Genomic DNA, 25,016 nt, shown 5'->3' on the forward strand with positions numbered 1-25,016 from the left:
AGGAGGCTCCAATCAAAGAGGGAGTTATGAGTTTAAGATTTTGCAAAGTAGACAAGTTTCAGGTGATGACAAGGTCTAGGGTTTAGCCTCATCTATGGGCTGCTATAAAGAATAGCGGTCAGGGTCATGAGGTCAAGGCAGCAGCATGAGGGATGGGAGATAGCATGGTATAGAGCAGTGCTCCCTAACACAACTTCTGTAGTGATAGAAATATTCTGTCTATGGGGTCCCACAGCAGTCACCAGCCACATGTGGCGATGGACCACTTAAAATGTCCCAAGTATGACTGATGAAGTGAGTTTTTATTTACTTAGTGTTCATTTAAACTTAAACAAGCACATGACTAGAAGCTGCCATACTACATAAAGAAGATGTAGAACAATGGTTTTCAACTTTGTTCAACAGAATTACCTGGAGAGACTTAAAACATACAGCTTCCTGGGTTCCACTCCCCAGAGACTGATTTAATTAGTTGGGCATGGTCCTAGGCATCAGTATATTTTAAATATCTTTTTCTAATTTAGTTTTGTTTTTGAGAGAGAAAGCATACACATGAGCAGGGGAGAGGGGCAGAGGGAGGAAGAGAGAGACAGAGAGAGAAATCTTAATCAGGCTCCATGCTCAGCACAAAGCCCAATATGGGGCTTGATCCGACACCCCTGGGATTATGAGCTGAGCCAAAAATCAAGAGTCAGATGCTCAACTGACTGAGCCACCCAGGCACCCCAGCGTCAGTATATTTTAAACTTGACCAGGTTCAGTCAAGTTTGAGAACCACTGGTAGAGGGGTTAAGAACACAGATTCTAGAGCCAGATGACATGAGTTCAAAACCAAATCTGCTGATTTTGACTTCTGTGACTCTGAACAAGTAACTTCATCTGTAAAATGGGGATAATGACCTATCTACCTCATAGGGCTAGTCTGAAGATTACATGACATACATAAAAGTGGTTGATAATAGTGCCTGGCACATCTTAGTTCCTTAAATGTTAGTCATTATTATTCCAAACGGATGTTGGAGGCTGACAGCTCAAGGAGAAAACAGTGGATGGGAGTCGCCAAAGGCCCAAATCTATGTTGAGGAGGTACCTGGAAGTCAGGAAATGACAGGGTAGAGGGTAAGAAGAAAGTAAGAGAGAACAATAAATAAAGGGAAGAGAAACAACCTGGAAGAGGCAGTAATAAATAAGGCAAGAAAATGCAGACCCTACTCTGTGGCAAAGTGGGAAACTACACACGAGGAGAAAGAACATGGGAACCCATGTATCAGGAGAAGACCAAATTTTAGTTAGGGAAGAACATGGAAAAAATGTTTAGTTCAATTTGACATAATCCTACCTCCTCACCCAAAATGTTAACATAAGTTAATTATCAGTCAAGTAATGATTTTCATATTTTCCCCCCTGCCATACAGTTCACCATTTATGAAAACATCCAGGAAGGACTTCCGATGGTGAAAATACCATTTTCTAATTGGGACTCCACAGGAAGAGCCACCTCTGCACAACTTAAGAGTAAATACTTTATGATTCATACTTGATCCAGTTCAAACCCGGCTTCATCAGGGTTCACATCTTTGCAAACCATATGCCCAGACTCTATGTGCAAACCTGTTTTATTTGTCCTTTTAACTAAGTCTTTTTAAGTCTTAGGGAACACTGGTGCCACTAATAAACACAGTATTATTACCTTCGGGTAAGAAAAATGAGTAATATGTGTGACTAAGGTTAAAAGTATTTTTAAAATTTTAAGAACAGGTGGATGTGGAAGGGAAAAGTAACCACCAGTAAATGTCTTAGGTTGCAATTTTTTTTCTATTTCTCTAGAATTTCACATAATTTAATGAACACAGATTTTTACTCAAATTTCAATGTCACCACCAGATTATTTCTTCAGCTTGCAAATGAAAATTAGTAATAAAGTATTCAGTTATTGGTAACTAGGTAGACAAGTTACTAGAAGCTCAACAGCTATTTCAAAGATAGTTTCTATGCAACTCAAGTGGCTGAAGTTAAGCAATACAGTGCATGTAGATTAAGTGTTTCAAATGGATCCATTATATTTATATTTTTACCAAACAAACAAACAAAAAAATAAGTCTGAAATTTCTTTATGGACTAGTTATTTGCCATGAGAAAGATAAACACCTACAACCTCTTTCCTATAAGCATGTGTCGCACTTCAAAGTGACATTCCACATGGTTTGGGTTTGCTAAGTGGGTTTATATATCAGCACAAGTGCAGTTTCACTGCTGAAACACAATTTCCAATACAATGAAGTTCATTTCTAGTTCCTTATCAGGAGCCAGTTTGAGAGCATTGACAATGTAAAAATAAAAACACTCTTCTGAACCCAATCCTAACACCACTACAAGCTCTGCAGGGACTACCTTTTACAAAACACTACCAGGCATGCAGAATTCCACTCCTTCAGATGTTCCTCCCATAACTGCCCACTAGAGATGCTTGTCTCGGCGCTATATTGAGATCTGGTAGCTGGAAACAAAAGCATAACCAATGCACATTCTATTTGTTTTGATTCCTTCAGCAAGCAATCCTTACTTTTCTTTTAAGTTAGAGCTCCATTAAATCCTAGGGACCTAAATACCACCATCAGCCAGTCTAAGTCAAGTTTATTGTGGTCAGGGGATTGATGATGCTTTGGCCTCTTCCATCTCATGGTGGAACCAATAAATCTGTGGACCCACCCCATGGTTATTTTGCAGTTTCTCAACGCATTACCGGAGTAAACATATGTAACTACTGGGAGAATTCCCACAATGGCTTCCTGACTATGGAAGATGGCCAATTATGGTAAGAATGACCAAGTGAAACATCCTGAACTTCCCTCCTTACCAGCACAGTAAACCAATAGAAATGCCACATCTGTGGGAAAACTATAGACATTAACACTGATGAAGAAGCATAAGGCAAGCTGATACCCTGCAAACCAAACCACCCCCAACAAAGTGGGATATGTGGCACTCCTGGCTGCCCAAGAACAAAGGAAAGGACAGAAAACAAAGGGTTAAACTGATAGAGTCTCCTTCAGTTTACAAATATCTTAGTAATATTACAAGAAAAAGGAGATCTTATCGATAGCCTAATCTCCAGGAACTCCCTACTGTCTTATTGAAAATGCTTTGGTAGAGGGAAAAACAACCTGAGTTTTGTTTTTTTTTTACAATAGCTAGGCCTTCAGTAATCTGTGTCTTCTTTAGCATATGGAAATCCCTTTAAGAAACTCCCTCTTGACTTTTATCTCCCCCAACTCCACAGTATATAAGTAGTCACTCTTCACAACCTCAGTGCAGCTCTTGCTGCCCAGGGGTTCCGTCCCCATGCTTTGACAAGATCACCTTTTTGCACCAAAGACATTTTCAAGAATTCTTTCTTAGCCGTCGGCTCCGAACCCCCACCACCACTCCAAAACCCCATCATACCACCACCAAAAGCTTGACATTTTAAGAACAGATAATTCTTATCACATTCCTGTTTAATTCACCTTTTTTTGTCTGGGCAGAAAGCAGGTAGATCTTGGAAAATGGCCAGGGATTATCCTAAATCCATTCAGGCAGTGGCTCCGATGTGGCTGATTTACCAAATTAAGTACTTTTCTGGAGCACATCTAGTGCCTGATACCTGATATGAAGCTACTAATCTGGAAAATGCTTTATCAATATGTAAAGAACACATGAAGCCATTTGCTTTTATTTTGCAAGGTCAAGAACTGTAACAACTCTCCTCTCAGCTATAATCTCATCTACAGAGCTGTTGCTTGTCTTCACATCCCGCAGACCATCACACTGGGCCCCTGCATTGATTACACCATGCTGCCAGGACCTGATAAACAGGAAGTAACAAATCCTTCAGATGTCTTAGTAAAATGCATTCAAGCTTGATGATGAAAAACAAAACCATGAAGATTCAAACACTGCAACCTCAGTAAAGTGTCTGGGAATCCAGTGGTCTGGAACGTGTTGGAATATCCCCTCCAAAGTGAAATGCAAGTTGCTGAACCCTGAACTGCTTCCCACTAAAAAAAGAGGCACATGATTCATGGGCCTTTTTTGCATTTTAAAGACAATGCATACCACATTTAACAATCTGCTCACTCCTTTACTATGTAACCTATAAGACCATCAGTATTGAGTAGGGCCCAGAGCAAGAGATGGTTATGCAGCATGTCTGGTCTGCAGCACAAACCACTATGCCCTTGGGTCTTACCATGCAGCAGATCCAATTCACTGAATCCAGTAGGATCCAGAGAACTGCAGCACAAAACTCTCAGGTTCTGGAACGAAGCCAAGTCCTCTTCTGCAGATAACAGTCCTTTTAAGAAATGACTCCTGGATTGCCACTAGGTCTTGTCAGGGCCTGATTAAAGGTTATTAAGTAACCATGTGACCTGAGCTGCCGTGGCAATCTAAATGTTTTCTGACCCCCCAGGTCATAAGGTTGGGCATGTACAGAAGCAATCCATCACCAAAAGACAACGGTATGAAAGCGATCAGATTCAAGCATGACTACAAGGCACAAGAAGTTGCATGGGCAGATGGCTCAGATAGGTCTAATATCTACTCCTACTGTACTACCACACCTAGAGCCTCACAAAGAGCTCCTTATGACCAGCTGACTGAGAAGGAAATTTGGGCCTGGGTTAGAGACAGTTTGCATGGTATCCACGCACCAAGCAAAAGTGGACTCCTACACCCTTACATCCCCAATAATGAGTGTCCCTAAAATATACTTCATGAAATCATCCCAGCAAATAGAACTGTGACCAGTACATGTGCCTGTCCACTCCATCGATACTGAGAAATGGCCAGGATCACAGATCTACACTGAGTCATGTGCAAAGGCTAATGGTTAATCTGGACATTCAAGGACTTGGTGAAAAAACTGCATTCAGAAGAAAGGGTGTAAGAAGACCTAGGGCAGGTGCAAATGGATATAGACCTTTCAGAATGAGCACAGTGTATGAAAAATATTTTTGTTCCATGTGAATGTATACCAAAGGTCATCCAAAGCAGAAGGGCCTCTTAATAACCAGGTGAACAAAATTACCAATCTGTGGATGTCAACCCCTTTCATCAGCCACCCCCATGCTTCCTCAGTAGACTTCAAGTAGAAGTGACCACAGTGACAGCAACAGAGCATATGTATGGATTCAACAACATGGACTTCTCACAAAGGCTAACGTGGCTCTTGTCAATAATGAGTACCTAATATGCCAACAGTGAAACCAGTCCTCAGTGCCCAAGATGGCAACATTCCCCTGGAGGATCAGACAACCACTCGGTGGCAGAGGGATTACACTGGATCCTTTCCATCAAGGAGGAGGCAATGATTTGTCCTCACTGTATATATCCCAGTTACACAAATGTACGTGCATGCAGATACACACACACATCCCCATGTATTTATTTTTCTTCACTTTTCCTTTCTTCATCCTTTTCAAGAAGAATTGATCATGGTGGTTAACTTTACAGTTTAGTTTCTAGGTTACAGATTATTCCTCTGGAATTGTGAATATGCTAGAGAAGATCATTTCACCCAGAGGCAAATAACTAACTGTTACCCAGCAATTAAGTTCTTAATCAGAGATCCTGCTGTCCATAGTTAATGGATTGCAATCACATGGGGGGGGGGGAACAAGTCACCCACCTGAATTGCAAAATTTTTAAAGACTGATAATACCAAGTGTTGGCAAGTATGTGGAACAATTGGAATTCTCATATATTGCTAACTGGAGAGTAAACTGGTATATCTACTTTGGACAACTGTTTGGCATTATCTTCTAAAGTTAAACACACATGTACCCTATGATGCAGTAATTCTACTTCTAGCTGTACATGTAAAAGAAAGGAGTGCATATGTCCACAAAAAGACTCAACATTCTTTAAGAACGCTCAGAATAACTTATAATAGCTAAACCTGGTCCATCACCAGTAGAATGGATAAATTGTACTATATTTATACAAAAGAACATCACACCTAAACGGAAAGGGTGGGGGGTGGAGAACTTCTGCTATGAGCAATAACATGAAAGAATTCCAAAGCATTATGCTAAGCAAAAGAAGTCAGAGAGAAAAGAATACATGTTGTACTATTCCATTTATACAATGTCATAAACAGGTGAAATTCATGTACAGTGCTAAAGGTCAAAGTAGTAGTCTCCCTCCAGGTGGGTGAGTTGAGTGGGAAGGGAGGTAATGTTTGAAAAGAGACACAAAGGAGCCTCCTGGGGTACCAAAAATATTCTGTATCTTGTTCTGGATGGTATTTACATATTTGTATCTACATGCAAAAATTCATCCAGTTGTATATTTAACAACTGTGTATTTTACTGTAGGTTATATATCAATAAAATTTGTTTTTAAGAGATTTATTAATATGTATGGATTAGTTAGGAGAGAATCTAGAGGAGTTTTTGTGGGGGGTTTTCCAGTTCTCTAATGGTCAGTGATCCAACAAAGGTAAAAAACAAAAACAAAACAGGTAATTCATCAAATTTTCAATTGAGAGCTTGCTTAGAGAAACTTCCATCTTCCTACATAGCCAGACGTACCCAATCATCTAATACAGCCAATTTCAATCACTCTCTATGCTCTCTAATATTCATATGGCTGGAATAACTTAAGTGTTTAATTTGAACCAACTTATTTCTTGCTTCAGTTTCAAGGATAAGTAGGAAAAGTGTCCCTGAAAGCCTTGATGAGCTAATTTTAAATGTAAGTCCTATATCATATACTACTTTAAAGTTACCCTAAATGATTATGACACAGCATCTTCACTTTCCATCTTAACATACCATGTTTCAAATCTCAAAATATCCATTTGAACTCTAGAATTACTTAAATGCACATTAAAAAAATAAAGCACTTTTATCCAGACTAGGGAGCCAATAGAAATCCAATACATTTGTAAAAGTGATGATCAGAGAAAAATAAGAGCATCTGATTCTTAAAATATTTTACTATGTTGACATTTTTTTCTCCTTTCTTGACAAGCCAGGCTATCAAGGTAAACTAATTTAAATTCTTGGGCTTGTTGGTAATAACAAACCAAATGGATGAGCTTACCATTAGACTAAGGATCCTGTTTTAGATTTATAAAACAAACAGACCATTAATTTTAAAAGTCAACCAAAACATTGACCTCAGTTTGCCAAGGTTAATGTCAACATTGCTCAAAATTAAACCTTAGGGGACAACAGATAAGTCTTCAACACTCAACTAAAGTTCCCTAAAGTAATCATTAACAATGGTCTTTACCCCACTCTTCCAAACATTACCCTCCTTAAGACAATTCGTCATTTCTAAAATAATAAATGTGGTAAAATGATACCAACTCTGAGGGCTCATCCCAAATCTCATCTGATGGCTCAGGAGGTTTTCAGAGCCATCTGATGGCTTAGGAGGTTACCTTTAGGAGGTAGATGCCTTTATCTGTATCTTTATTCAATTATTCTTATAGTCTAAGATTTTAAATATTAAGTTTACAGTTTAAAATTAAACTGTTATATAATACCACTGCATGCACATTTCAGCCGTTTCTATTAAAATTGCATGTTAGTGTTTTCCCCTACTTCAATCAGACATTTGCTTCACAACCTAAGTAGTTTCAGTGGTATGTGCCTGTAAATTTTCAGAGTGTAACTCTCATAAAGTATTCCATAATGAAATTTACTTTTAAAAAAGAACAGCATGGACTCCAGGAGAGGTAATAATGAACTTGTGCCAATATTTTTATGCACATTTATTCTATGTAGAACATTTACAACATTTACATTATATTTACAATGTTTCACTTCCAGTTTTATTGTATTGATCTGGAATTGCTGCTAATACTGTTTCATTTTTTACCAATAATATTGACATTATTGCCAAATTCCTACTGGATATACACCATGATATAAGCACATTCTTATTAAAGGTAAGGCAAATAACCTGAGAAACTCAAAGCAGGGACAGGGGCGGGGGGTACTTTTTTCACAAGTATTGTTCCCAAAAGGAAATCATACTATAGGTATGCAGCTTTTTTCCCTAAATTAGGATGTCTGATAAAATGTACCTGATTTCTTAAGAAGCCTTTCTCTCTAAATCCTGACTCTGAAGAAATAGCTAAACATTCTCTCACCAGACTTTCAGCACTTTTTTGTACTAATTACTGCAGCAAATAAAGGTGTATTATTTCCCAATTCATAATTCCCATCTGTATGTAAGGTTAGAGTCTCTAAGTCCATTTTCACTTCTTAAATTGAACATAAACTGTAAAATAAATATGCAATATGTTATTAGGTCTAAATATAATTTAATACATACATCCTTATATACATAGAACTTTTAGTACCTAATGTGAGCATATAATACTACATGCTAAAGTAAAATAAATCTGAGCTAAAGAATTAAGGTAAATATCCAGAAAAACAAAAGATACCTATTTCCCATTTGTAAAGAACCTTGTCTGTCTTCCAGATAAAAACAGAGGATCTTAATAGACCTGAATTGTGCAAAAGATTCATGAATTTTATGCTTCACTTTGGGCCTAAATATTATCTTCCTCAAATACTGTAGAACATTCCTCAAATACTGCAGAAAAAAATTTTATGTAAATGTTTTAATAAAGTATTTCTGACTTAATATCAATTTACCTAGATATTAAAGACTGACTTTTTAAAAAAAAAATTTTAATGCTTATTTATTTTTGAGAGAGAGAGGCAGAGAGAGGGAGACACAGAATCTGAAGCAGGCTCTAGGCCCTGAGCTGTCAGCACAGAGCCTGATGTGGGACTCGAACTCAGGAGCTGGGAGATCATGACGTGAGCCGAAGTCGGATGCTTAACTGACTGAGCTACCCAGGCGCCCCAAGACTGAATTTTTTAAATAAACATTTTTAACTAGATTTCAGTTTACAGAAAACTTGCAGAGGTAAGAGTTCCCAAATCTGGCACCCAGTTTCCTCTACTGCTAACATCTGACATTTACTGTGGTATGTTAGTTACAACTGAAGAGTCAACACTGGCACATTACTGTGAACAAACTTCCATATTTTATTAGGATTTCACAAATTCTTTCCTAATGTCCATGACCTTATGCAGAATACCATATTGCATTTAGTCACTGCATTTCCTTAGCCACCTCTGGTCTCTGACAGTTTCTCAGACTTTTCTTAAGTTTGATGACCTTGACAGTTTTGAGAAGTACTGAGTTTAGGAATGTCCCTCAATCAGGATTTGTCTTAGGTTTTTCTCCTAAGGTTTGATTGTGACATTATTTCCAAAGGTTTAACTTAATAATTTCTTTTAAAGTTTTATTTATTTAGGTGATCTCTACACCCCACATGAGGCTTGAGTTCACAACCCCAAGATCAAGAGTCACATGCTCTTCTGACTGAGCAAGCCAGGTGCTCCTTAATAATTTCTGATAGGGCAAAGTACATGGCAAAAATTTTGGCCTGTATCTCCTCATTTATTCAATAACCAAAAAAAAAAAAAAAAAAAAAAAGCATTATTCTGGGAAGAAGCAAACTATAAGTTCAAAGTCTGGGCTGCAGATACAGAGTTTAACTAAGAGGAAACTAAAGTTGACAATGACTGGGAAACAAATCACAGGGCCCTGGGAAAGACTAAAGAGTCAAGGAAGCATTTCAGGAAAACTAGGAGAACAATAATCGGTCATCTATTCTGTCCCAGCCACCACTCTGAAGCTAGAGCTCCACTCCAGAAACCATATTGACCATGGCCACTTGCCACGTCCTACCTTTGCTGCACTCTCTTCTTTATTCCAGTTTTAGTCACTGTAGTATATTTGTCAATTTTTTGTAATTTGTCTCTCCTCATTTTTAGAAAAAGAAAACAAAGTCACCACTCAGGTCTCAGCAGGAAATGTACCAACCTGAGTTACCAATGTAACTGAGTAAGACAGTGTAATCAAGGAGCCATCTGTGGAGGTGTAGTCAGAGAAACCAATTTGGCATGGCACAGTACCCTGGGGTTGGCAACAATGGGGAGCAGTTGAGACAGCAAGGGGAGGAAGGCATTGTCAGACCCCACAGAGAACAGTGAATGGGAAAGGGCCACCCGACAGGAGATTGGGGGAATGGACATTCCACTCCTCTCCCTCCTGCCCTCCAACCCCACTAGTCCCTTCTAATAGCCAGAGTTTAAAGAAAAAAAAAAAGTGATGTATTCCACAAAGGTGAATGTCCCAGACCACCATGGCTGGGTAGATTAGGAGGGAGAATAAAAGGTCTAGGGGAGCAAACGAAATACATGCAGTTCAGGAAGGGAAGCAAGACAACTTCACACCTTTCGCATGGCTATCTGCATTTTGATGTTTGTCTGTCTTATCCCCTTACTGTACTGGGACCTCCTCAGAAGCAGGGATAGTGGTTTACAGAAAAAGTCACAGATCCTGTGCACAAACCTCCTAGAAGGCGCTCAAGGTCTATCTAAAAGAAGAGATGGAATGGGCCTATCTCAGCTACTTATTGGGATAGAGCCTGGATCCATCACGGTATGACTCTGCTGCAGAGAAAACATGGCGTGCCTTTGAGCCTGACCTTGACAGCACTAGAAACAGAGGCAGGTGAGGCTAGCCCTCCCACGTTAAAGTGAGGGCCCATCAGCCAGTACTTGCTCCACAAGTAGAGAGAAGCTCCAAGATCTCCTTCAACACCCACATTGATCACTCAGTTCAGCCTAACACCCTCATGTCAATAGAGGACAGAGTTTGTTCATGTGATCATAGGCAAGAGTCTAGGTTCTAACAAGTAAGAATCTAACCCCTGGGATCATCCTGACCAATACTTCATAAGCTCCAGAACTCGACCTTGAATCTACTCTTGATAGATTCAGAACAAAATAAAACTTCATTTACATTTCTCTGAATTTCTTCAAATAATTTATCTTGTTTAAGACACTGTAAAACGCCTGGTCTCTGAGACCTTCCATGAGGCACTAGTAGGTCCACGTTTATACAAACACCTTATCTTCTCTTCTCCTCCCTTATCACCTACCACTTGTGTACATCTCTAAAGGTCCTCAGCGCCATGCAGCCCTGCCCTCCCTTCCTCTCTGGCCTTCCTGCTCTTGCCCTCTTTCTCTATGGAATTTACCACTCCACACTCCACACCTGGCAGGGTTGCATTACCAGCTCCTTCTAGGACAGAGCTGCCTCCTCATTTCTTCTAACTTCCTCCCCAATCAGCACCACACTGGGCAACACAGTTAAGTACCTAACAAATTCATGCACTGGATGTGCTGTGTACAGATGCCTTCACATTTTATAAAAGCACCACCCCTCTTTTCAGAGATACAATGAAAATAGGAAAGGCTAAAAGGACCACAAGAATGACATTTACACTTCATCGTGATTGTGCTGTCAATGAAGTCCCAAGTACCTGTTTTTACAAACCATGAACTGCCTGTTCCAAAGAACCCCAAATACCATCAGCCCAGAATCAGAGCTCCACAACAGTGTGACAAGGAGCTATTACGTTTACCTTGCCAAGAACACAAAGCAGATGCTTTAATTTTGTTATTTACAAAAGGAAATAATCAACAATTGTATTTAACTTATCAAAATGGGCTTATACAGAGACTACTTTGGGGGGAAATAGCTCATAAAGCTTATGATACAAAACAATTCAAAAGCAATGAAGAAACAATGAATCTTTTGTATAGCCTTTAGTCTTTTGTTAATCTTATTATTACTCAATGTTACCTTTAAAGATAGGAGACTTTGAAAACAGATTGGCCTTTCAGTGTCAAGTCTTCAAACCTATCTCATCTCTCTGCTTCTACTTATAAAATAGCTCCTACTCCTCCTCCCCTTATATCTCACAGCAACATGAACTATCTCCACTTGAGGCCATTGCATTTGGGGCCATTCCTTCCACAGTATAGCTGATACTACTCCCTGCTCCGTCCTCTGCTGCCTGACTCTTCTGCTAATCCCTTTCCCTGTCACCATCTTATCCCCATTGACCTGTTCTTTCTTTCCAGCCTATGTATATATAAAACACAACACCCCCACACACACACACACACACACACACCTTAGTTACTCAAACCCTTAAAAAAAAAAAAAACAGTAAAAACTTTCCTGGCCCCTACCTTAGTCTCTGCAGCTACCACCCACCGCTTTCCTTCCCACATGACAGAGACCATTGGTGTTCTGGCTTCCTTCATCTTTACTTCCTGATCTTTTTTCTTGAGCCAAGGCCTGACACCACCATTCTATGGAACCTGCTCTTACAAAGGACATCTGTTTCTTACAGATGCAAAATCCACTTAAGTCATTTCAGCACATATCTTGCTGGACATCCCTGCCACATTTCCTACCACGAACCTCTCCTTCCCACGACTATTATAGCATTACTCTCGCTTTTCTGCTTCTTCAGAAGTGCCCTGACCATTACCGCTCACTGTCCTTTCTCGGTGTTTCTCGGCCCACCCTTAAGTATTGCTGTCCCTAATGGTTCTATATTTTGTTACTGCCTCTGCTCTTCTGCCTTCTCATCAAGGTGCCTCCAGTCCCCTTCTATCCCATCCCCCAACCTCCCTGCCCTCATTCTCACTCACCCCAAGCTCTCCTTTAAACAGCCTTATCTACTTCCATGGTTCTCTCATCTTTCACTGAAGACTTCAAAGCCTTTTCTTCAGCTACCAACATATATCTGTACAGCTACTTGATGTCCAGTGTTCAGACTCAACGTGAATGCCCCAAGGACACCCTTTCCACTAGTCTGCAAGCCAGCAACCTGAAGTCATAACCTCTTCCTAACCTCTTCCTCCTTCCAACATCCAGTCATCACCAAATCTTGCAAATTTTATCTCCTAAATATTTTATTTATATTTTTATTTATGTAAGTTCAAGTTAGTTAACAAACAGTGTAGTATTAGTTTCAGGAATAGAACCCAGTGATTCATCACTTACATATAATACCCAGTGCTCATCCCAACAAGTGCCCTCTTAATGCCCATCATCCATTTAGCCCATCCCCCAGCCACCTCCCCTCCAGCAACTCCCAGTTTGTTCTCTGTATCTAACAGTCTCTTATAAAATTAGAGAGAGAGGCAAACCAAAAGGGTTTCCTAACTATCTTTAAAACTCATCCCTTCCTGTCACACTGACTTCCCCAGTACTAGTTTAAGATCTTATCTTTCACCATTGCAAAGCCTCCTAACAAAGCTTCCTGCATCTAGTCCAAACCTCCTTTATTTCACTTCCCTGACACAGCCCTGTAAGATCTACTGAAAATACAAATGCCCCTCACTAGCCCAGTCAATACCCTTAAAAAGCCTTTCCACTAACTTTGCATACCCAGCATAAAGGTTCTCCTCTTTCAGGCTCCATCTTCTCTAGACTTCACCCCCACCTATTCTATACTTGGTCTTTTCTCGCTGGTAAAATAGAGCTGATAATTGTCACCTGCATGTTTCCCCATGCTATCTCATGCCTCTGTGTCTGCTCATGCTGTTTGATGTTCTTGGAATTCTCCTTGGAACTTTCTTCCCTGAGAATCATAGTCATTCTTCTGGTCTCAGGAGAACTTTCCTCCAGGAATCTTCCTTATTGGTCTCATTAAGGGAAATCACTTGCTACCCCCAACAGATTAAGCTGCCAGGGAGCAGAGACTATATCCTATACAGACCTATTCTATGCATAGCATAGCACAGAGGCACAAGAAATACTTGCTGTGTAAAAAAACAAAAAACAAAAAACAAAAAAAAAAACACCACGCCACACCACACAATAAAAGTAATTTGACTTATTTAAGCAAAAGTTACTAAGATTAAAAGCATTATAACATTTTAGAGGCAGGGGCGCCTGGGTGGGTCAGTCCATTAAACATCTGACTTTCACTCAGGTCATGATCTCACGGTTCATGCGTTCATGAAGAGGTATGAGCCCTGCTGTGCTGACAGCTCAGAGCCTGGAGGCTGCTTCAGATTCTGTGTCTCCCTCTCTCTCTGCCCCTCCCCTGCTCATGCTCTGTCTCCTTCTGTCTCAAAAATAAATAAAACATTTAAAAAAAAAATTTAACATTTTAAGGGTATTTTGAATACCATTTACATTTGCATTGAATTACTGGTAAATAAAGAGGACCAAAAGAAAAATTCTTAGAAGCTTTGTTGAGCCACAGGAATATTATCTTTCCCTTTATTATCATGGCAAATAAAACAATACTAAAAATCAGTTTAGCGTGTTTCATTGTTTCCATTCCAATAGATTTTTCAAAGAATGGTTATTTTTCTTATAGATGTTCTTGAAGAAATAGCTGTACAGTCAGATCCAGACATGGTATTTCTTTAATTAATCAGAAAATCTTATGAATGTACTTGGGAGTTACTTTTAAAATACCTGTAAGTCCTGGCACCTGTGTGGCTCAGTCTTTGGGCAACTGACTTCAGCTCAGGTCATGACCTCACAGTGAGTGAGTTCGAGTCTCACATTGGGTGAGCTCAAACCCCACTTCAGATGAGCATGGGCCCTGCTTTGGGTGAGCCCTGCTTCCCCTTCTCTTGCCCTCTCTCCCCTCTCACTCTCTCTGCCCCTCCTGACATTCTCTCTCTCTCTGCCCCCTTGCTCACTGTGCCCTCTCTCTCTCTCTCTCTCTCTCTCTCTCTCAAAGAGCGAGCGAGCTGTAAGTCTTGTGATTTTTTTTTTTACTAAATGACGATTTATGACATGTTCCTACTTTAATGTTAAGAAATAAAGCACCTGAAATCATGTCTGAAAAAGCTAAGTAAATTCATTTGCGTGTGTCTCACTACTTGAGAAGCCAAGGTCTCACACTACTTACTTGCATCCACACAGCACTGAGTGCAGACTGTACGTAGTGTGGGGCTCAATGACCACTTATTTCTATCATGAGCACTGTGTGCTGTGCTAAGTATCTTTTTTTCATTCGTTTACTTAATATTTACAACATTCTTAAGATAGTTGTTTTATCTACATTGTATGGCTAAAGAAATATTGTGTAACTGAAGAAATACTGAGGGGTCCCCAGCCTGCTACTGGAATTTGCTGGGAGGCAGCAGGAATGCCTGTCATCTGGGAGTTCCCAGTGTTCAGGGTAGAACGAGAGGACACAGAGCACAGATCGCTTGGCTCCACTTTAGCCTGAAGCAAAAGCCACTGCCACTAAAGGCTCTCTGGCCTCTAAATTCTGATGAACGCCCCAGGGCACCTGCTCCAGCTCCCTGCCAGCTCTGGGTTGTAGGTCTCCAGAACTATTCCTGCCTCTGTCCTGGCTTTAACCACTTTTGTTTCTCTGCAAAACTGATAATTTGTCCATCTTTCAGGAATTACTCCAAAATTTTAATCTGTTAATGGCATTATATATCTTTCTTGAATTTTTAAGGATTATTTTTTTCTTTAAAAAATTGTCATTTTTGTAGCATTGGTCAGCATATGGATGGTAATGGATGTGCTCATTTTACCATATTTATAAGATGTCCTAATCAAAGTAGACATTTGACTGATGATAAACAATCCAGCTGTCAACCTGATCTAGATTAAATAAAAATATTCATGGATTTTTAAAAAAGATTGAGTTTTCAAGTTACAAATCCTCAATTTAAAAGTGAGTTATGTTCCAAAAGCTTGCAAGCTGGTTGTTTAGAACACAGATTTTTTTTTCCCTGTCAGAAATGGTTTTATTCATTCATGCAACACCGATCATGGTCTAAGCACTATTTTAAATGCAGATACTGTAATCAATAAAACAGACAAGGTCCCCATCTATTATAATTTCTGTAATTTAGGAAAACTTTGGTATAAACAAAGCATATTTTGTGTGTGTGTTTACATAGTAAGACTTTACTGACACCCTAGCAGTCATTCGTTAGCACTTCAAGTACTGTTATCAGGAGTTCACACTCCTGCTTAGCACTTTAAATATCACTATTTTAAAATACAACAAAAGGTTTGTTAATTAGCAAAGGGATTTTTAAAAATTTATTTTAGAGAGAGAGAGCACATGCAAGTGGGGGTGAGGGGCAGAGAGAGGGGGAAAGAGAGAATCTCAAGCAGACTCCATACTCAGCATGAAGCCCAGTGCAGGGTTCCACCCCACAGCCCTGGAATCATGACCCGAGCTGAAATCAAGAGTCAGATGCCTAACCATCTGAGCCACCCAGGTGCCCTGAGCAAAGAGATTGTTAAAAATAACTTTCATTTGTGAAAGGAACAGAGTTGAAGATAATGAAGATAAAGGTTGGTTAAGGCTGTACAAACTCCCTGTCTGCAAGAAGACATAAAATATCTGGTGAGACCAAAAATCTGACCCCCTGCAATGTGCTGCTCAAGATCTGGAACCTCTCAATCCTGCGTCTCTCCACTCCTCACAGACTCTGTTGCGTAAGTCACAGACAGCTGGCTGGTCTGTCATCAGGTCATATCACATAACTATTTGGAAGGAAATCAGCAGAATAGTCAGGAAAGGCCCTTTCAGGAAAGGATATGTATCTGAGCTGAGCACTGCTCATGAGAGGAGAACTCTCCAGGCACAATAAACTACAAAGGCAAAGACCCCAAAGTGAAAAAGAATAGGATGCATTTGAGAAATGAAAGACCTGTGTGGCTGAGGATGGTGTACAGAAGGGAGCAGCACAAGATGGGACTGGAAAGAACAAGAAAGAGCCAGACTGTATCTTATGCATCTTAGAGGTCTTGATAGGTCATAGCAAGGAGTATGGGCTTTATTCAAAGTATAATGGAAGCCACTGAAGAATTTTAAGAAGCTGCCAGACTCCAATTCACACGTTACGAATTTTAAGAAGCTGCCAGACTCCAATTCACACATTATGTAAGAAAGAAAGAAAGAAAGAAAGAAAGAAAGAAAGAAAGGGAGAAAGAAGAAATAAAAGAAAAAAATCACTCTGGTTACTAAGTAGAGAAATGAACTGTAATGGTCAAGGAGGTGAGCAGGGGAGACAGGTAGGAGATTATTCAGGTCAGAAGTTCAGGTCAGCGGTTCAGGTCAGAAGGTCAGAGAGGAGGGGCGCCCTGATGGCTCAGTCAGTTAAGTGTCCGACTTTGGCTCAGGTCATGATCTCACGGCTTGTCAGTTCAAGCCCCACATCGGGCTCTGTGCTGACAGCTTGGAGCTGGGAGCCTGCTTTGCTTCTGTGTCTCCCTCTCTCTCTGCCCCTCCCTGACTTGTATTCTCTCTCTCAAAAATAAACAAACTTTAAAAAAAATTTTTAAAAAGATCAGAGACAATGGCACTTGACAAAGAGGTGGAAGTGGAGGTGGTGGGAGATGGGCAGATATTTTGGAGGAGACAGAAGTGACAGGACTTGGCAGCCCGCAGTTGCTCACTAACCCTTAAAATACCTGACATAACACCTTAGACATATGACTAAGCTGCTCTTTTCTGGAGCAATACAGAGCTTAACGGTAAGGAATAATGATGTCTTTTCCCAAAAATATGTATTCAGATACAAACTCAGCACCCCAGCATAGAGGTCCCCACATCGCAGGCTGAGCAAGACACTCAGGGACTCCACTCCACCCGTCTGCCCAACAAAGGAAGGGGAGCAAAGATGCTCCTACTTCCTGACCCTTGGCCTGTGGCAAACATTAGTCAGGTCCTGGACAGTGAGAGGGGAGAGCTGATAGAACCAGTGTCTCCAGGGTCCCTGCGGGCCAGCTCCCTGTCACCACAGTCCCCTTTTCTTTTCTCTTGAGATCCCATGAGCCAATCCACGTGCTTCCCTTTCTACTGCCATCAAGGGCTGTTTGATGTGGCTGTTTTTCCCCTGTTGCCCAATCTGGAATTGAGTTCCTTTTCATATGTCAGGTGTGCACAAGTGGCAGCCATCTATATTTTATGTCCATTTAAAATAAAAATAGGAGGGTGCCTGGATGGCTCAGTCGATTAAGCATGCGACTTCAGCTCAGGTCATGATCTCGTGGTTCTTGGGTTTGGGCCCCATGTCAGGCTCTGCCATCACAGAGCCTGCTTGGGATTCTCTCTCTCTTTGCCCCTCCCCTGTTTGTGCGGTCTCTCTCTCTCTCTCTCAAAATAAGGAAATGCACTTAAAAAGTTTTATTAATAAAATAAAAATAGCTACTTTATTGAGCACTTGATGTGATAGGCCATGTTAATCTGATTTTCTGGAGGTGATCCAAAAACTCCAGAAAATAGTTAAATCTCTGACTTTGAGAACAAGCCTTTTTAAAAATCTGGAAACCATAGTGTGATGTTCAACATTCAGGTTCTTTCGTCTGCAGAACAGTGGCTCTCAATTAAGAGAGTTTTAGAGCTTTCAATGTATTAACTCATTTAATCCTCATACAAATCCTATTCCCATTTTATACAAGGAGAAACCAAGGTACAAAGAAGTTAAGTAACTTGCCCAGCTGGCAAGCTGCAGAGCCAGGACCAGAACCCAGGCAGTCTGGTCTGCTCACAGTCCCCACGCTTTTACCACTTGAGCTACCCTGCTTCTCGAGTCCGGCTTCCAAGTCCTGTGTTTCAGGAATAAAATCAAACAACTGCAGTCAACCACCACAGAAAGGTCCACAATTCAATTCAAAGAGAGCATCCAGCTTTTACATTTTAATGGAGAAAAGCCGCAGTGAATGTTTATGTGGTTCCCATAGTGCTGAAATTACAGGAGTTTGTTTGCATCAAGTTTTGGATCACCTCCAGAAAATCAGATTACCATGCGATGAAGAGAAAACATCCATTTTTCATTTAATATGTGGTAAAAGAGAGCAACTCATGTATACACTTGTCAGCTCTGCCAGAGCGCAACCCCGCAGGGTAGGAAGCACCCAACTTCTGAGAGAACATTCCAGAAAGGGAATCATTAGTGTGGAAGGAGTGCTCAATTCAGAAAGAAATGGGATTCTTCAAAGGTCAGAAGCATCCCCATGGAATAACTCAGGTCCCCAACAAGACTATTAAACTGGTGTTTAATAGTAGCCTTCAAGAAAGGAGTTCATCTATGTTGACAGCGTTTGGGAATGGAAACAAAAGGGCTGAGAATGTTTTCATTATCCCAACAGTTCTCTGGCTTAACCTTCCAAGAATGAACAGAAGTGCTTCCTAAGTTTAGAATTCAGAGCCATGGGGTTCTCATCACCCAGAGCTCCAGACAAAAAAATAATAATAAATATATATATACACACACCCTCATATATATATTTCTATATATGAAATAGCAGTATTCAGTGAAATGATTACTTTGACAGTTAAAGATGATGAAAAGGTATAGTCTTCTAAATAAAAATGATTCATACTCTAAAACATCACATTAGTCAGGTCACCTAGGTTACATACCAGTAAGTATAAACATCACTCAGACACAGCAGTATTATGCCACCCAGGCCTTCATGGTGCATTTCAAAATAATTTCAAAGTAACCCCACTAGGAGAGCCCTGCAAACACACATCCTTGTTGTTGGGACTTACCACAAATGTAAGCTTTCTCTAGAATCCCACTGTTTTCCTTAAAAATTACATTCTACTCTATCTTTTTAAATGTGTTTTCTTTTCTTTCTTTCTTTCTTTTTTTTTTTTTTTGCAAGGTAGTTTAAAGTGATTTTTCTATCAGGCAAAACTGGTACCCAGGAAGATGGGCCAAGCTTACCTGCAGCTTTTCACATCCCCCCACCACCACAGAGAATGGAAATAGATAAAACTCTGGTTTTGAGAACAAGGCTTTTTTAAAAATTTGGAAACCACAGCGTGATATTCAACATTCAGATTCTTTCGTCTGCAGAGCAGTGGCTCTCAGCTCTCAGCTGCATGTTACAATCACCTGGTAAGCTTTTAAAAAATACCAGTGACTAAGCTCCACTCCAGACCAAGTGAATCAAAATCTCAGGGTGAAGAAAGAAACCATCATTTTTGGTTGTTGCTTTTAGCTGCACTGGGTGACTTTAATGGGCAGAGAGGGTGAGAACCACTGCTTAGAAGATGCTAAAGAAATGTAAGGTCCCAGAGTGATGCTGGAAACCAAAGCCAATCCCTGGGGTCAATACACTTGCCCTTTCTTCCTAACAACCCCTTGGAGACACAGATAGTAAACAGGTGACAACTCTCTCCCATCCTGTATCCAGTGGTATCAAAAGCAGTAGGTTAACATGAGATCCAGAGTCTCAAAACATGATACAAAAATGTCCAGGTTTCAATTAAAAAATCACTCTTCATACCAAGAACCAGGAAGATCTCAAACTGAATGAAAATAAGACAACCAACAGATCCCAATAGATCAACCTGACAGATGTTAGAATTATCTAATAAAAAAAGTTTTATTATTTTTTAAAATTTATTTATTTTGAGAGAGAGAGAAGAAGAGAGAGAATGAGCAGGGGAGGGGCAGAGAGAGAGAGGGAGAGAGAGAATCCCAGAGCAGAGAATCCCTGACACAGGGCTCAAGCCCATGAACCATGAGATCATCACCTGAGCCAAAGTCAGACATTTAAGCAACTGAGCCATGCAAAGTGTCCCATCTGAGTAAAATTTTAAGGCAGCCATGATGAAAACTCTTAGAGGAGAATTTAGGAACATGCTAAATGAACTAGAGGAAATGCCATCATGTTCCTCAAGCCTTCGAAGTAGGTTCATCACTGGCCCAGACAGAAGTATGCAGGTCTGGGCTGTACAGATTGGAAATTTGTTTAGTGAAGGATCCCATAGGGCACTAACCTAGCTGTAGGTTGGCCTCTGGTTTCCTAGTGCCTGTGCACTGTAATTCACCTTTGGCTCAATGGATCTAACTTTCTAAATGGGACTATTTAACCAGTTAAAGATGAAAACAGAGGGGAGCTATACTAAACAGTGTCTGTCTCCCCAAGAGGTAGGGTTAGGAAGAAGAGACAAGATGACTGACCCCAGGGTTGGCTTTTACTTGACATGGAAACTATGAAACCAAGCAAATATAAATTCGATTTCATCAAAATTAATCTCTTCAAAAATTCTGCTCTGCAAAATATCCTCTAAAGAGAATGGAAACAGAGAAAACTGTAGACAGAGAGAAAATATTTGCTACATATCCAAATAAAGGGCTAGTGTCTAGAATATATAAAGAACTGTCAAAACTCAGCAACAACAACAACAAAAGAAACAATACATTTACAACATCAGCAAAGATGTAAAGAGACATTTCACCAAGGAGGATATACAGATCACAAATAAGCACATGAAAAGATAATCCAGGAGCGCCTGGGTGGCTCAGTAGGTTGAGCATCTGACTCTTGATTTCGGCTCAAGTCATGATTCCAGAGTGGTGAGATGGAGCCCCATGTTGGGCTCCATGCTGAGCATGGAGCCATCTTAAGATTTTCTCTCTCCCTCTTCCCCACTCCCCCTCTTGCTCTCTCTCTCTCCCTCAAAAATAAATAAATAAATAAATAAATAACCCATATAACTAGCCACTAGAGAAACGTAAATTAAAAGTACAATGTACAATGAGACACCACTATGTACCAAACACAATAGCAAAAGTAAAAAAATAATAATAATAAAGAAATAAATAAATAATGATAATGCTTAATGATGGTACAGATACAAAGAAATTGGGTGGCTCACACGTTGCTGGTAAAACTGTGAAGTCATACAGACTCTTTGGAAAACAATTCGGCAATATTTAAAAAAATTAAACCTGCAACTGCCATATGACCAAGTAACAGCACTCTTCAGCATTTATCCCAGAAAAATGAAATTTTATTTTCACACATAAAATTTAACACGAGTATTTAAGGCAGCTTTATTCATAAAGCCCAAAACTGTAGGACAGTTTAAGTGAATGGCTGAACAAATTGTGGTCCTTCCAGATCACAGAACACAGCTCAGCAATAAATACTAACACATGCAAAAATCTGGAAGGTCTCTAGAAAATCACACTAAGTCAAAAAAGCCAATCTAAAAGGTGTGATTCCGGAGCGCCTGGGTGGCTCAGTCGGTTGAGCGTCCGACTTCGGCTCGGGTCACGATCTTGCGGTCTGTGAGTTCGGGCCCCGCGTCGGGCTCTGGGCTAATGGCCCAGAGCCTGGAGCCTGCTTCCGATTCTGTGTCTCCCTCTCTCTCTGCCCCTCCCTCGTTCATGCTCTGTCTCTCTCTGTCTCAAAAATAAATAAACGGTAAAAAAAAAAAAATTTTTAAAGGTGTGATTCCAATGACATAACATTCCTTGAAATGATAAAGTTATCGAAATAGAGAAATCTAGAGAAAAGATTAGTGGTTGACAGTTTAAGAATAGGGTAAAGAGGCCGGGATGTGAAGAGGCTGGGATGTGATATGGCTATAAGAGGGCAATGTGAGGAATCTCTGTGGTGATGCTCTGTATCTTGACTGCATCAATGTCAACACCCTGGTTTTGATTTTGTGCTATAATTTTACAGAAAGTTACCTTGGAGGTAAACTGGTTAAATGGACATGGGATCTATGTATATTATTTCTTAAACTACCTGAGAATTATCTCAAAATAAAAAGTTTAAATTTAAAAAAATGCTACTGGGCTACTGAACCCTGACCACAGCACAGAGCCAGTAGTTGGAATTGACCTTCATTCACGTTCCAGATTTTTATTTACTGGCCATTTTTAGTTCCAGTATTTCACACACAATTCATGAGGCCCAGAAACCTAATTTTATTCAATATGGGGCACTCTGTGGCCTTGCCAAGACTGATTATTTTGTTGGTGACATTCAACATAGTATTAGCTAGCAAGCGCACATCACACGCTACTGCCTAAAGTGACCACTTTCTATGCCGCTACTTGCTTTCTTCTCTTCCACCTCTTCAGAGAAAGATGCTAAAATACTTAAATGCCCCTCTCTAGTCCCATGACCTTTCCAGTGCTGTCTTTCAGAATGACATTTTCACATGAACTGGATATAAAATCACCACTGCCAACTCCTCAGCTTTCATATTACAATACACCCAATTCTTTAGGCAAACAGAAAAAAGGATATTACTCTACAGTGTATTTGGGACAAGAATTCCTCCGTGGCTTAATTCACATTTGGATTCAGAATGCACAACTACCAGGTCCAAAAATGTAACAAATTGTAATCTTCACTTTCTACCCACAAGTATAGTACCTAAGACTTCCTCAGACAGGAGAATCCAGGCACCTCATCTGCAGGAAGAAACTTATTTCAACATGGAAAGGTGAAAACATATCCTGAATTAAACGGTCTCCAGGGATGGAAAATCTATAATCCATTCTGATACTTATTCTGATATTTCACAAACTTCATTTATCAACTCATGCTACCTTCTGCATCACATCTTGGTAAAAATTATGTCTGTTTCCCCTCATGATTATAGGAGTTGATCTATACAAAATTTCAATCACTCCTAAGAATGCCAGGTTGTCTAAGTCAGAGAGTGTAGAACATTTAACTTATGCAAACTGAGCTAGATCAATCTGAGAAAGAGATAGACGGTCAAAGGGAAGGAAGTATCATGGGCCATTCCTGTTCCCTCAGTCTCAGTTCCTGGGTACCTCTCTTAGGTACGTGTTGAAACACTGAGTTTGATCATAGTGGTTTAAGTGCATTTTTTTTTTGTACAACACAAAAGCTTCTCAACACAAACTCCTTCTTTATCTGATGCTCAATAGAATGTATAGTAATTGTTCCAAATCAAGAGTAAACATGGGCCATGTTTAATGGCTAATAGGGCAGTTTCCGTGGTGGAGCCTTCCTAAAGGGTTTAAGTCTATTATTGACCAGCACTATTTTTACATCTGGGACTGACTTTGGAAACCATTCCACTGTGATATGCTCCCCGTAAATGCTTACCCTTTTCCTGTGAGTTGGATGTGTGCAGAACTGTACAGGAGTGCATGTACATGAACACCTTTACAAAGATGGTGGAGCACATTGTGCTAGCACCAAACCAGTGTTTCCTCATCTATGTAGACACTAATTCTCTGAGGGACTAGCAACTGGCAAAACCAAAGCAGCCCACCAGCTTCAATGGGCAGTAACAGAGGCAAAGGAACATATACATTTCCCCTCAAACATTTAGAATTTTACACTTAAAATTAGAAATTTAAGCACTTCCTTTTATGTAATAAACCTGTAAAACAGAATATATTCCCTACATATTCTGAAAACCTAGGATTTCTTTATTACAAAACAAGGTGCTGTATTCCCACAAATAAATTGGGAAATAATAGCCAAATGCTTTGGGAAAAAAATGAAGGTCTAAAATTATCTTTCACAAGGACAGGCTTTAATGAAACAAAAGGTGAGGAACACAAAGGCCAGGCTGAAGAAATGCCAACAAACAGAGCTGTTTGCAGGAGAAGAGTCTGGAACAATGCACTGAGACCATCCTGGGAGTCTGTCCATAAGAAAGAGTAACAGAGAAGCACTGAAATGTTCACATGCCTCGCCACTCCTACTTCCTCATCTGTAAAGGAAGAGATTTCACCAGCAGCAAACTGTAGACCATCTACTCTTAGAGAAAACCCAACCACTCTGAAAAACTATGTGTAGCATTTCCCAAACTAATGCAGACTTTGATCTCAGGCCCACCCAAAGTCATGAAAAATTCTCTAGCAGTTAACATGACAGTATCAAGATAATTGCTTACTGGAAACTTTCCCAATCTAAAACCATTCACTTTTACCAAAATAGGAGTTGCTACTATAATTCTATAGGACCCAAAGAAGGCAAATTGAGCTGCCTTTGCTCAAAGCACTGACCTACTCAAATTTAAGAAGACTATTTGTTTTTTAAATTGAAAGCCATACAATTTCTCTATTTTAGAATCTTAGGAGCACAAAATTTGAGTCAAAATTGAATCTGTTCTTCTGAGCAGACTAACCATCATCACCTGAAGGAGAAGTGGTATGTCATCAAAAGTGTCCTCTCTAATGGAAAGCCCAGTCCTAGTCCCAGAGAACAGTGCAAGAGCCAAGAATCAGACAGAAGTAACTAAGAGGGTCTCATACCAAATTAGGAAATTCAACATGAGTCTATGCTATGGAATCCTAAGAAAAAACCAGTTAGATTAAGAAGTGACTGAAAAT

At 40.0% G+C, this 25,016-nt stretch overlaps 1 protein-coding gene across 2 annotated transcripts in view; it reads right to left on the reverse strand.

Moving 5' to 3' along the window:
* The window catches only part of EPB41L4A (erythrocyte membrane protein band 4.1 like 4A), a 252,970-nt gene that overhangs the window by 189,890 nt on the left and 38,064 nt on the right, over window positions 1–25,016 (reverse strand). The gene's annotated exons all lie outside the window — the stretch shown is intronic.

This window comes from Panthera tigris, chromosome A1 (genome assembly GCF_018350195.1).
Source record: "Panthera tigris isolate Pti1 chromosome A1, P.tigris_Pti1_mat1.1, whole genome shotgun sequence".
In the NCBI taxonomy this organism is placed as follows: Eukaryota; Metazoa; Chordata; class Mammalia; order Carnivora; family Felidae; genus Panthera; species Panthera tigris.